We start from the raw sequence: 11,981 nt of genomic DNA, 5'->3' as shown, positions 1-11,981 counted from the left end.
GGTGAATGTGATGACCACAGATTTTTCCCCAGCCCTGTTCTAGGAAGAGACTGGGAAATGGGTCATTCTTGTCCCCTATTCCAATTCTCTCCTTCTATAATGACTTATTTTTCCTTTTTAATGTTCTAACCTAATGTCGAGCAATTTCAGTTGATTTTTTCATAAGCTGGAAGGCCCATGAAATCTCTTTCTATGGCCATTATTTTCTCAAACACCGCAGTGTCTTTTTTCAGTGTTTTCCATATATAATGATATTCCTAGGAATATCTCCTTGGCCTTCCTATCTAAATTCACCCAATGTGGTGTTCTTCATATTTCAAGTGAATTCAATACTGCCTTCATAATTGTTGGCCCCTTTAAACTTTTATTGTCCCTGATAGGTAGGTGCTCATCTTATTGGTTAAATGAATGATTTTGGCAATTTTGCTTTTTAAATTATTTTTATTTTTATTTTGAGACAGGGTCTCAGTCTGTTGCCCAGGCTGGAGTGCAGTGACGTGATCTCAGCTCACTGCAGCCTCGACATCCCAGGCTCAAGCAATCTTCCCACCTCATCCTCCCAAGTAGTTGGGATTACAGACATGTGCCACAGCACTCCACTAATTTTTTTTCTATTTTTGTAGAGACAGGATCTTGTTATGTTTCCCAGGCTGGTCTGTAACTCATACACTCAAGTAATCAGCCCATCTGGGTCTCCCAAAGTGCTGGGATTACAGGCTTCAGCCACAATGCCCAGCCTAAAATGTCTTTTTGATAGAGTGATTTTGAAGATTAAGCAGGCTAGTGGGTCAAGCACGTAGTACAACATTTGAAGCCCAAAGGCAGGGAGTGTGAGCCCCAGGTGGTGGTGGCGGGGATGAAAGGAGAAGCAGGAGGCAATGGGGAATGAGACACTTGAGACTGGAACTCAGGGCTCTTCAGAGAGAGAAGCTTCCAGGTCCTGGAGAAGGGGCGAGACCCATGCGAGTCCCCTGGACGCTCAAAAGGAAGGGCCAGGTTTCCCTGACACAGCGGGCTCCGTGGTCTCCTCCCCTCCTTTTCACCTCAGGAGGGAGGGAAAGAGGGGAAGAGAAGGTCCTGCAGAGGAGGCAGGATGGCCGGTTGAGGGGGGCCTTGGGCGCTTTTTCCCAAGGGCTGCCTCCTGCGGCTGCCCCAGGGGCTTCCTTGAACAAGAATTCCCTGCTCACCCGCTGAGAGCCAGGGTGGGTCCTCTGTCCCTCACCATGAAGTTCAATGAGTATTGGAGAGTCCCCATGAGGTGAAGGGGCTTCAGCCCAACCATTGGTCCCTGCTGCACTCACTCTTCAAGAAGGACCACCAGCTGCCTGATGGTGAGCATGGAGCAGGTCTGAGTGGACCAGACTAGGGCCAAAAAACACACAAAATTGAAACACAAAGAAATACAAAACATGAACAGAGCAATAACAAATAATGAGATCAAAGCTGTAATAAAAAGTCTCCCAGTAAGGAAAAGCCCCAATATTCTATGGCTTCACTACTGAATTCTAACAAACATTTAAAGAACTAACACCAATCCTACTGAAACTATTCCACAAAATAGAGATGGGGAATACTTCCAAACTCATTCTATAACACCAGAATTACCTTTATACCAAAATCAAAGACACTTTAAAAAAAGAAAACTACAATATCTCCAATTAATATTGATGCAAAAATCCTCAACAAAATGCTAGCAAACCTTTAAGCAATACATTAAAAATATCATTCTTCATGATCATGTGTGATTTATCACACCCTTGTGATTTATCACAAGTATGCAAGAATGGTTGCAAATCAATCCAAATGATACATCACATCAACAAAATGAAGGAAAAGATTATATAATCATTTAAATTAAGGCATTTTAAAAAAGCATTTGATAAAATTCAACATCCCATCATGATTAAAAACCCTCAAAAACCTGGGTAGAGAAAGAACATTATTAACATAATAAAAGCCATATATGACATACCCACAGCTAGTATCATACTGACAAGGGAAACACTGAAATACCCTTCTCTAAGATCTGGAACATGACCAGGATGCCCACTTTCACCACTGTTATTCTCCATAGTACTGGAAGTCCTAGCAAAAGCAATCAGACAAGAGAGAGAAATAAATGGCATCTAAAGGGAAGAAGACAAATTATCCTTGTTTTGCAGATGATATAATCTTATATTTGTAAAAAACCTGAAGACTCCACAAAAACTACTAGAACTGATAAATTCAGTAGAGTTTCTGGATACAAATCAATATATAAAAATCAGTAGCTTTTTTTTTTTTTTGAGACAGAGTCTCGCTCTGTCACCCAGGCTGGAGTGCAGTGGTGCAATCTTGGCTCACTGCAAGCTCCGCCTCCTGGGTTCACATCATTCTCCTGCCTCAGCCTCCCAAGGAGCTGGGGCTACAGGCACCCACCATCACACCTGGCTAACATTTTTTGTATTTTTAGTAGAGATGGGGTTTCATCGTGTTAGCCAGTATGGTCTCGATCTCCTGACCTCGTGATCTGCCCACCTCACCTTCCCAAAGTGCTGGGATTACAGGCGTCAGCCACCGCACCCAGCAGGAATCAGTAGCATTTCTACATGCCAAGAGTGAACAATCTGAAAAAGAATTTAAAAAGAAATACCATTTATCATAGCCACAAATAGAATTAAATACATAGAAATCAACCAAAGAAGTAAAGGATTTCTACAACAAAAACTATAACACAATCATAAAATAATTTGAAGACACAAAAATTGAAAGATATTCCATGTTCATGGATTGATAGTGTTAGTATGTTAAAATGTCTATATTACCCAAAGCAATTCACAGATTAAATGCAGGAATCACATTAACTGACTTCAAATTATATTACAAAGCTATAGTAACTGTAGCAGCCTGGTACTGGCATAAAAATAGACACATAAACCAATGGAATTGAACAGATAACCCAGAAAAAAATTTTATACATTTTCACTGAACTCATTTTCAACAAAGGTGCCAAGAACTTAAATTAGGGAAAAGACAATCTCTTCAATAAATCATGCTTGGAAAACTGGATATCTACATGCAAAAGAATGAAATTATAACCCCAACTCTTGCCATATACAAAAGTCAAATCAAAATGGATTAAATACTTAAATCTAAGACCTCAAATTAAAAAACTACTGCAAGAAAACATTGGGGAAAGTCTCTCCAGGTCTTGGCAAAAATGTCTTGAGTAATACCCCACAAGCACAGGCAACGAAAGCAAATATGGACAAATGAAGTTACATCAAGTTAAAAATCTTCTGCATGTCAAAGGAAATGATCAATAAAGTGAGGAAACAACCCACAGAATAGGAGAACATATTTGCAAACTATTCACCTGACAAAGGATGAATAACTAGAACAGATAAGCAGCTCAAACTACTGTATAGCAAAAAAATCTAGTAATCTGATCTTTAAAATGGGCAAAATATTTCAATAAACATTTCTTAAAAGAAGGCATATGAATTGCAAGCAGTTATATTATCAGAAACATGCAAATCAAAACTACAATGAGATATCATCTTACCCCAGTTAAAATGAATTTTGTCCAAAAGTCAGTCAACAGCAAATGCTAGTGAGAATGTGGAGAAATGGGAAGCTTGGTACTCTGTTGGTGGAAATGTAAATTAGTACAACCACTATGGAAAACAGCTTGGAGGTTTCTCATAAAACTAAACTAGAGCTTCCATATAATCCAGCAATTTCACTGCTAAGTATATACTCACAAGAAAGGAACTCAGTATGTTGAAAAGATGTCTACATTCCCATGTTTGTTGCAGCATTGTTGAAAATAGCCAAGATTTGGAAGCAACATAAGTGTCAATCAACAGATGAATGGATAAAGAAAATGTAGTATGTATACACAGTGGAGCCAGAAAAAAAGAATGAGAGTCTGTCATTTTTAACAACATGGATGAGGGTTATTATGTTAAATGAAATAAGCCAGGCACAGAAAGACAAACTTTGCGTGTTCTCACTTATTTATGGGCGCTAAGGATCCCATTGAGTTGAACTCAACGGAGATAGAGAGTAGAAGGATGGTTACCAGAGGCTGAGAAGCATAGTAGGGGGGCAGTTTGGTAGGGCCATGGAGGGAAGTGAGGATGGCTAATGGGTACAAGAAATAGTTAAAAAGAATGAATAAGAGGTAGAGGTACTATTTGATTGCACAACAGAGTATTTGTGCTGATAGCACAACAGTAGTATTTGTACTGATAACACAGTTTGTACTGGTAGCACAACAGTAGTACTTGATACCACAACACTGCAATTGTCAATAATTGACAATTATTATAATCAATAATAATTTAGTTGTACCTTTTAAAATAACTGAAATCATATAATTCAATTTTTGTAATACAGAGTAAATGCTTGAGGAGATGGATACCCCATTTACCATGCTGTGATTGTTACACGTTGCATGCCTGTATCAAAGTATCTCATGTACCCCATTTATACACACAACTACTGTATACCCACAAAAAAACAAAAATAAATGTGATATAATAATCAGGTATGGTTTTGCTGGGGGTATATATTACATTGTTGTATTTTGCCTAGTCTATAGGATTAGGGGGAATAGCTGTGGTAAATTCTCACAGAGGCAGTTGCAAAACTCCCTACACTTCTCTCTCCCATTTGCACTTTAGTTTGTTAAAATCTGCTAAAGCTGTTTCTAATTCACTACTTTGTAGCATTCTTTGGCTTTGTTTTGGAGGACTAGTAAATCAGTTAGCTGATATTGGTTTGAAAACCCTGAATCATAGGTCTTAAGCATTATTTGGAATTCCTTGGCAAACCTAAGGTGTCTTGAGTCAGATCAGGAAATCTAAACATCAGAGCACTTAATTCGGACTTGGTGTAAAGTGTATATCTTATGTTTGAACCCACTCTTCCTGTGGGTTTTGTTTTAAAAGAAATGACTACTATTTTGTCTTCTGTAGATATTTCTGGACCCTTTGTGGTTTAAGAAGGAGTACAGGGAGGAGAAAGAGAAAAAAAATGAAGTCATCCAGGCAAGGAAGTTTAGAAAGCAGAGGTTTAGGAGAAGAAAAAGAAGAGACAGTTTCTGGCAGCTTCCTGATTTTAGAAGCTGATTTTGCTACTTTTCTTTAATTCTGAGGTAGTTTCAAATATTTTGTTGTTACCTTTCTGGAAAGAAATAAGTTTATCATTTCTACTTTTGGATGTTTTTAGGTGCCAGCTAAAATACAACCCTCATTTATTTTCCTTGATGCAGAAACCTAACTTCTCTAATTTAGCATACGAGAAGACCAGTTTGGGAATATTTAAAGTTCTTCACTTTAGGAACCTTAGATGTTGGTCGTCCTTAGTAAAATCCTCCCTTTACATAAATGTTTGCAAGAAGAGGTGCTATAATTATCACACATAAAACCAGCTGGGGTGCCCAAAGGGGGACACTCTCCTTGCCTGTCCTCGATTTTAGAGACTTTTTTTCTCATTTTTCTTTAAAAGGAGTAGTTGAACTGTGGCTTGTCATTTGGTTAGAGGATCAGAGTGTGCCGATTGTGGATGAGACTCCATGGTGTCTATCACTGAGTCATTTCTGTCCTCTTGTATCTCCCAGTTTCTCTGTCTTGGCGTTTATCACCTCCAGGGAGATGCAAATCAAAACAATACCAGACATTACCTTATCTTAAGTAGAATGGCTATAATCAAAATGACAAAAGAGAACAAGTGTTGGCAAGGATGTGGAATAAAGGGAACTCTTATAAACTTGGTTTGAATACAAATTAATACAGCCACTATGAAAAACAAGTATGGAAGTTTCTCAACCTAAAATGGAACTACTGTATGTTCCAGCAATTCCACAACTGGGCATATAGCCAAAAGGAATAAAATCAGTATTTTAAAGAGATAGCTACACTCCCATGTTTATTACAGCACTATTGACAATGGCCAAGATATGGAATCAATCACAGTGCCCATCAAAGAATAAATGGATAAGACAACATGGTATGTAAACATAATGAAATGCTATTTGGCCACAAATATATGGCATAATAAAATAAATGGCAGAATAAAATTCTGCCATTTAAGACAACATAGATGAACCTGAAGGACATTATGTTAAGTGAAATAAGCCAGACATAGAGAGACAAATAACACAGGAATTTATTAAATGTGGAATCTAAACAAGCTTATCTCTTAGAAGTAGAGAGTAGAATGGTGGTTACCAGAGCCTGTGGTGGTTAGTGGGGAGGACAGGATGGAAAGATGTTGGTCAAAGGAAACATAATTATTATTAGATAGAAGCAATATATTTTACAAGATCTGTTATGCAGCACAGCAGCCATACTTAATTATGATATATTGCAGTCCTGAAAAATGAAAAGGTAGTTAATGTTAAGTGTTTTCACCACAAAAAACAATAACTTTTAGATCATGCATTTGTTAATTAGCTAGATTTAATCATTTTATAATCTACATGTAATTCAAAACATACATAATAAACTTACACAATGTTATTTTCAATTAAAAACAAATTTTAAAATTATGCTTAAAAATTTTCTTATTCAAGCTAGAATTTGAATATAGCTAAATATCTTCAATAAATAAGAAAAATTAAAATAATTTCAAAAATTAAAACTAAGAGATTTGCTTGCCAATAGGAGCCACGTAAGAGTGTACTCAAGAAGAAAATAACATTTTCCTGTGTAAAGGTAAAATTAAAATGAAGGGGTGAGAGACAGACCTTGAGAATACAAAACCATAGTGGACATTGAACTGAGGAAAGCACACAGTTCTTGGCACCAAAAAATTAAAAGATATTGAGATATTATAAAAGTACAATTCACATGTTTAATTTAAATCAGAAAGAAAATTATGCACTTTTTGTATAATTTAATTGATTACAAAGAAATAATTTTTAGAAAATTTTATCACCAACTTGTTAAAAATAGATGGCACTTCCATTAAAACTTTTGGAGAATATTGATGATTCTTTTATCAGATCTGATTAGCACCAGAGGACTGACAGTGGCATAGGCATTGACCACAAACTTGTGGACACGATAGGTGACAGGGCCAATTACCCATAACAGCATTGTGGATGATGAGAGGATGAAGTCCACTGAGTACATCAGTACAAAGAAATTCACCAGCATCAGGATGGTCTTGGTGGCCATTTTCACTAGAGAGGTCCTTAATATAAGGCTGCTGCTGTGAAAGTGCTGGGAGTGCCTCTGATGCCTGGACAAAAGAATGACCGTGTATGTACTTGAGAGCAGCATGATTCCTATGAAGAAGGCATCTCTGGATAATGACAGCATAAGAAATAGCGCCCTGATGAGGACATTCATTGGGAAAAATGTTCAATATTTGCTGATATTCAAAATCATCTGGGTCATTGGAATAACCTACAGTGTAGATTATCATGTCACTACTGAAAGACAAATTGCTAAACCAAAAAACGAATAAGCCCAGGATATCGTATTTTGTAAATGTATGTTTAAATCTCACCAACCAGGAGGTGCTGGGGCTGATGGTAATGGCCTGGAGCATGCTCAGGAGGCAGGTGGTGCAGATTGAGAGGCCCCTCATCACCTTGTGCAAACAGAAGAAAGCTTTAGGCCGGGCGCGGTGGCTCACGCCTGTAGTCCCAGCACTTTGGGAGGCCGAGGCGGGTGGATCACGAGGTCAGGAGATCGAGACCATCCTGGCTAACACGGTGAAACCCCGTCTCTACTAAAAAATACAAAAAAAAATTAGCCAGGCGTTGTGGCAGGCGCCTGTAGTCCCAGCCACATGGGAAGCTGAGGCAGGAGAATGGCGTGAACCCGGGAGGCGGAGCTTGCAGTGAGCTGAGATCGTGCCACTGCATTCCAGCCTGGGCAACAGAGCGAGACACCATCTCCAAAAAAAAAAAAAAAAAAGAAAGCTTTACATCTAAAGTTATTCTGAAAATTCAGTGACTCAAACATGTCTGGAGACAAAAACTTCATTGCAGTGAAGAGCATTACTAGGTGGACAAAGGCCAAATGACAGGTGACCAGGTCATGGGTCTTAGGCCTGTGATCCTGAAAGAATGTAAAAATGTGGAAGAGAAGATGGAAGATGTTGGCTGAGACTCTAATGCTAGCTTGACAATTAAAGGCATTTTTAAAAGATAACATAAGTGAAAACTGTGTTCATCCTAATGGCATAGAAGAAACATATTTTGTAGATCTGAAAAAAAAATGACTTCATTCATCAATGTTCTTTCTTCAGTGTTTGAAATTATTACCATCGTTATTATTTTTATTTTACTCACTTATTCTTGATTAACCTTGATGCTAAATTCTTGATAATGTACCCCCTGCACTCTTTTCTAAGCCAAATAATTATATATATATATATAATTATTACTCCCTCTATATAATGAATACATTTACAATCATGCCTGTATAGGGTGCACACTATCTATATTCCTAATGCCCTTTGCCCTCCATCTTTAGAAATCAATTTTTGTTATTTTGTGTTCTCTCATTTTATTTTTAGCACCCAATTCAGTGACAGGCACATAAAATGAATCACATTTGCACAGTTGAATTGAATAAAATGTATGCTAAAGTGGAAAGACTCACTAAAGCAAACAATTAAAAATATATCCAATTGAGTCTTTCTCATGATCTATCACTTTGATACGGTTTATTCTTCACTCTTCCATGGTTTTTGATGCTTATGATTCTACTGGGCCCACCATGATAATTCATAATAGTCTTCTTATTTTTCATCAGTATATCAGCAATTTTGATCCCATTTGCAACCTTATATTCTCTTTGCCATGAATTGTAATGTATTTCCAGTATCTAAGAACTTGGATGTAAATATCTTTTTTAGGGAGTGGGGAACATTATTCTGTTTATCCAAACCCTAATTAACTGTATGTCTTAGAAATGGTCCTGGTGCTTTCCCAGTTTAGTTCACACCCCAGAGACTTATCATGTGAACTCTCTTCATCTCAGAACAAAATTTTTAATATTTGCCTCTCAGTTATCAACAAGATAAACACTACTTTTAATCATTTTATTTCAACCAAGAGGTTGCATTAAAATAGTCACACATGGTTCTTTTTCCTGAGACTTTACTTGATACAGGAATGTCAGTCTCCAATGAGAAAGATAATGCCTCTCAAGTATTCTTGGGATATCCTCAATACCATAATACCTTGTAAAATTTTGCAGAACAATTTTGCAGTTGCCATTTCATGTTATTTGGCCAGGATTCAAGTATCATTGTATCATTTTGCTTTAATCCATGGGTAAAACAATTTAGCTTCATGCATGAAATATAAAAAACAGTAAATTAGCACAGATTTGGGGGTGTATGAAGGTGTGTCTGGTTATATATTCAAAGTCATTTATAATTACATTGTCCCCTAAATAAAAATATGAAAGGCAATGCAAACATCTTGACACTTAGTATTCTTGTCTAATAAACACAAGTGACTGAGGTAAAAAATATTGCTCTAAAACCACCAGATATGTTTGATTTTATAAAGGAAATATCATCTAGGTGATTAAATGGTTATTACTCTCTCTACAAAACTTTAGTAAGTGAATCCATGTATCATAAATGTCAGAATCAAACAATGAAAAGTTCCCACCAACATGCGTCTGCACCATCAGCATGGTTGAGTTCTGCTGTCAAGTTGAAATCAGAAAAAAAAAAACCAAAAAAAACAAGGGGAGGCACCAAGATGGCCAAATAGGAACAGCTCTGGTCTACAGCTTCCAGCACTATCAACACAGAAGACAGATGATTTCTGCATTTCCAACTGAAGTACCTGGAACTGGTTGGACAGTGGGTGTAGCCCACGGAGAGGGTGAGCTGAAGCAGGGTGGGGCATCACCTCATCCAGGAAGTACAAGGGGTTGGGGGATTTCCCTTTCCTAGTCAAGGGAAGCCATGACAGATGGTACCTGGAAAATTGGGACACTTCCACCCTAATACTGCACTTTTCCAACAGTCTTAGCAAATGGCACACAAGGAGATTATATCCCGCACCTGGCTCGGAGGATCACACACCCATGGAGCCTTGCTCACTGCTAGCGCAGCAGTCTGAGATCGAACTGGGAGGCAGCAGACAGGCTGGGGAAGGGGCATCTGCCATTGCTGAGGCTTGACTAGGTAAACAAAGCCACCAGGAAGCTTGAACTGGGTGGAGCCCACCACAACTCAACAAGGACTGCCTGCCTCTGTAGACTCCACCTCTAGGGGCAGAGCATAGCTGAACAAAAGACAGCAGAAACTTTCTACAGCAGAAGTTTCTACAGCCTTAAACTTCCCTGTCTGACAGCTCTGAAGAGAGCAGTGGTTCCCACAGAATGGAGTTTAAGCTCTGAGAATGGACAGACTGCCTCCTCAAGTGTGTCCCTGACCCCCAAGTAGCCTAACTGAGAGACACCTCCCAGTAGGGGTCAACTGACACCTCATACAGCCAGGTGCCCCTCTGAGACAGAGCTTCCAGAGGAAGGATCAGGCAGCAGCATTTGCTGTTCTGCAATATTTGCTGTTCTGAAGCCTCTGCCAGTGATACCCAGGCAAACAGCGTCTGGAGTGGACCTCCAGCAAACTCCAACAGACCTGCAGCTGAGGAATCTGTTAGAAGGAAAACTAACAAACAAAAGCAATAGCATCAACATCAACAAAAAGGACATCCATGCCAAAACCCCATTTGTAGGTCACCATCATCAAAGACCAAAGGTAGATAAAATGATAAAGATGGAGAGAAACCAGAGCAGAGAAGCTGAAAAGTCTAAAAACCACTGCACCTCTTCTCCTCCAAAGTGTCACAGCTCCTCCACAGCAATGGAACAAAGCTGGATGGAGAATGACTTTGATGAGTTGACAGGAGTAGGCTTCAGAAGGTTGGTAATAACAAACTTCTCCAAGCTAAAGGAGGATGTTCGAACCCATCACAAGGAAGCTAAAAACCTTGAAAAAAGATTAGATGAATGGCTAACTGGAATAAACGGCATAGAGAAGACCTTAAATGACCAAATGGAGGTGAAAACAATGGCACAAGGACCACGTGACACATGCACAAGCTTCAGTAGCCGATTTGATCAAGTGGAAGAAAGGGGATCAGTGATTGAAGGTCAAATGAATGAAATGAAGTGAGAAGAGAAGTTTAGAGAAAAAAGAGTAAAAAGAAATGAACAAAGCCTCCAAGAAATATGGGACTATGTGAAAAGACCAAATCTACTTATGATTGGTGTACCTGAAATTGACGGGGAGAAAGGAACTAAGTTGGAAAACACTCTTCAGGAAATTATCCAGGAAAACTTCCACAACTTAGCAAGGCAGGCCAACATTCAAATTCGGGAAATACAGAGAACACCACAAAGATACTCTATGAGAAGAGCAACCCTGAGACACAGAATTGTCAGATTCACCAAGGTTGAAATGAAGGAAAAAAGGTTAAGGGCAGCCAGAGGGAAAGGTCGGGTTACCCACAAAGGGAAGCCCATCAGACTAACAGCGGATCTCTCAGCAGAAACTCTACAAGCCAGAAGAGAGTGGGGGCCAATATTCAACATTCTTAATGAAAAGAATTTTCAACACAGAACTTCATATCCAGCCAAACTAAGCTTCATAAGTGAAGGAGAAAGAAAATCCTTTATAGACAAGCAAATGCTGAGAGATTTTGTCACCACCAGGCCTGCTCTACAAGAGCTCCTGAAGGAAGCAGTAAACAGGGAAAGAACAACCAGTACCAGCCACTGCAAAAACATGCCAAATTGTAAAGACCATCGATGCTAGGAAGAAACTGCATCAACTAATGGGCAAAATAACCAGCTAACATCATAATGACAGGATCAAATTCACACGTAACAATATTAACCTTAAATGTAAATGGGCTAAATGTTCCAATTAAAAGACACAGACTGGCAAATTGGATAAAGAGTCAAGACCCATCAGTGTGCTGTATTCAGGAGACCCACCTGACATGCAGAGAC

At 38.7% G+C, this 11,981-nt stretch overlaps 1 pseudogene; it reads right to left on the bottom strand.

The window, feature by feature from the left end:
- Window positions 1-6,920: 6,920 nt before the first annotated feature.
- Window positions 6,921-8,153, bottom strand: LOC129530494 (putative vomeronasal receptor-like protein 4; annotated as a pseudogene).
- Window positions 8,154-11,981: the final 3,828 nt, after the last annotated feature.

The sequence above is a fragment of the Gorilla gorilla genome, chromosome 22, assembly GCF_029281585.2.
Source record: "Gorilla gorilla gorilla isolate KB3781 chromosome 22, NHGRI_mGorGor1-v2.1_pri, whole genome shotgun sequence".
In the NCBI taxonomy this organism is placed as follows: domain Eukaryota; kingdom Metazoa; phylum Chordata; class Mammalia; order Primates; family Hominidae; genus Gorilla; species Gorilla gorilla.
The sequence above is the reverse complement of the archived record's forward strand: the minus strand, read 5'-3'. Positions and strand labels throughout refer to the sequence as shown.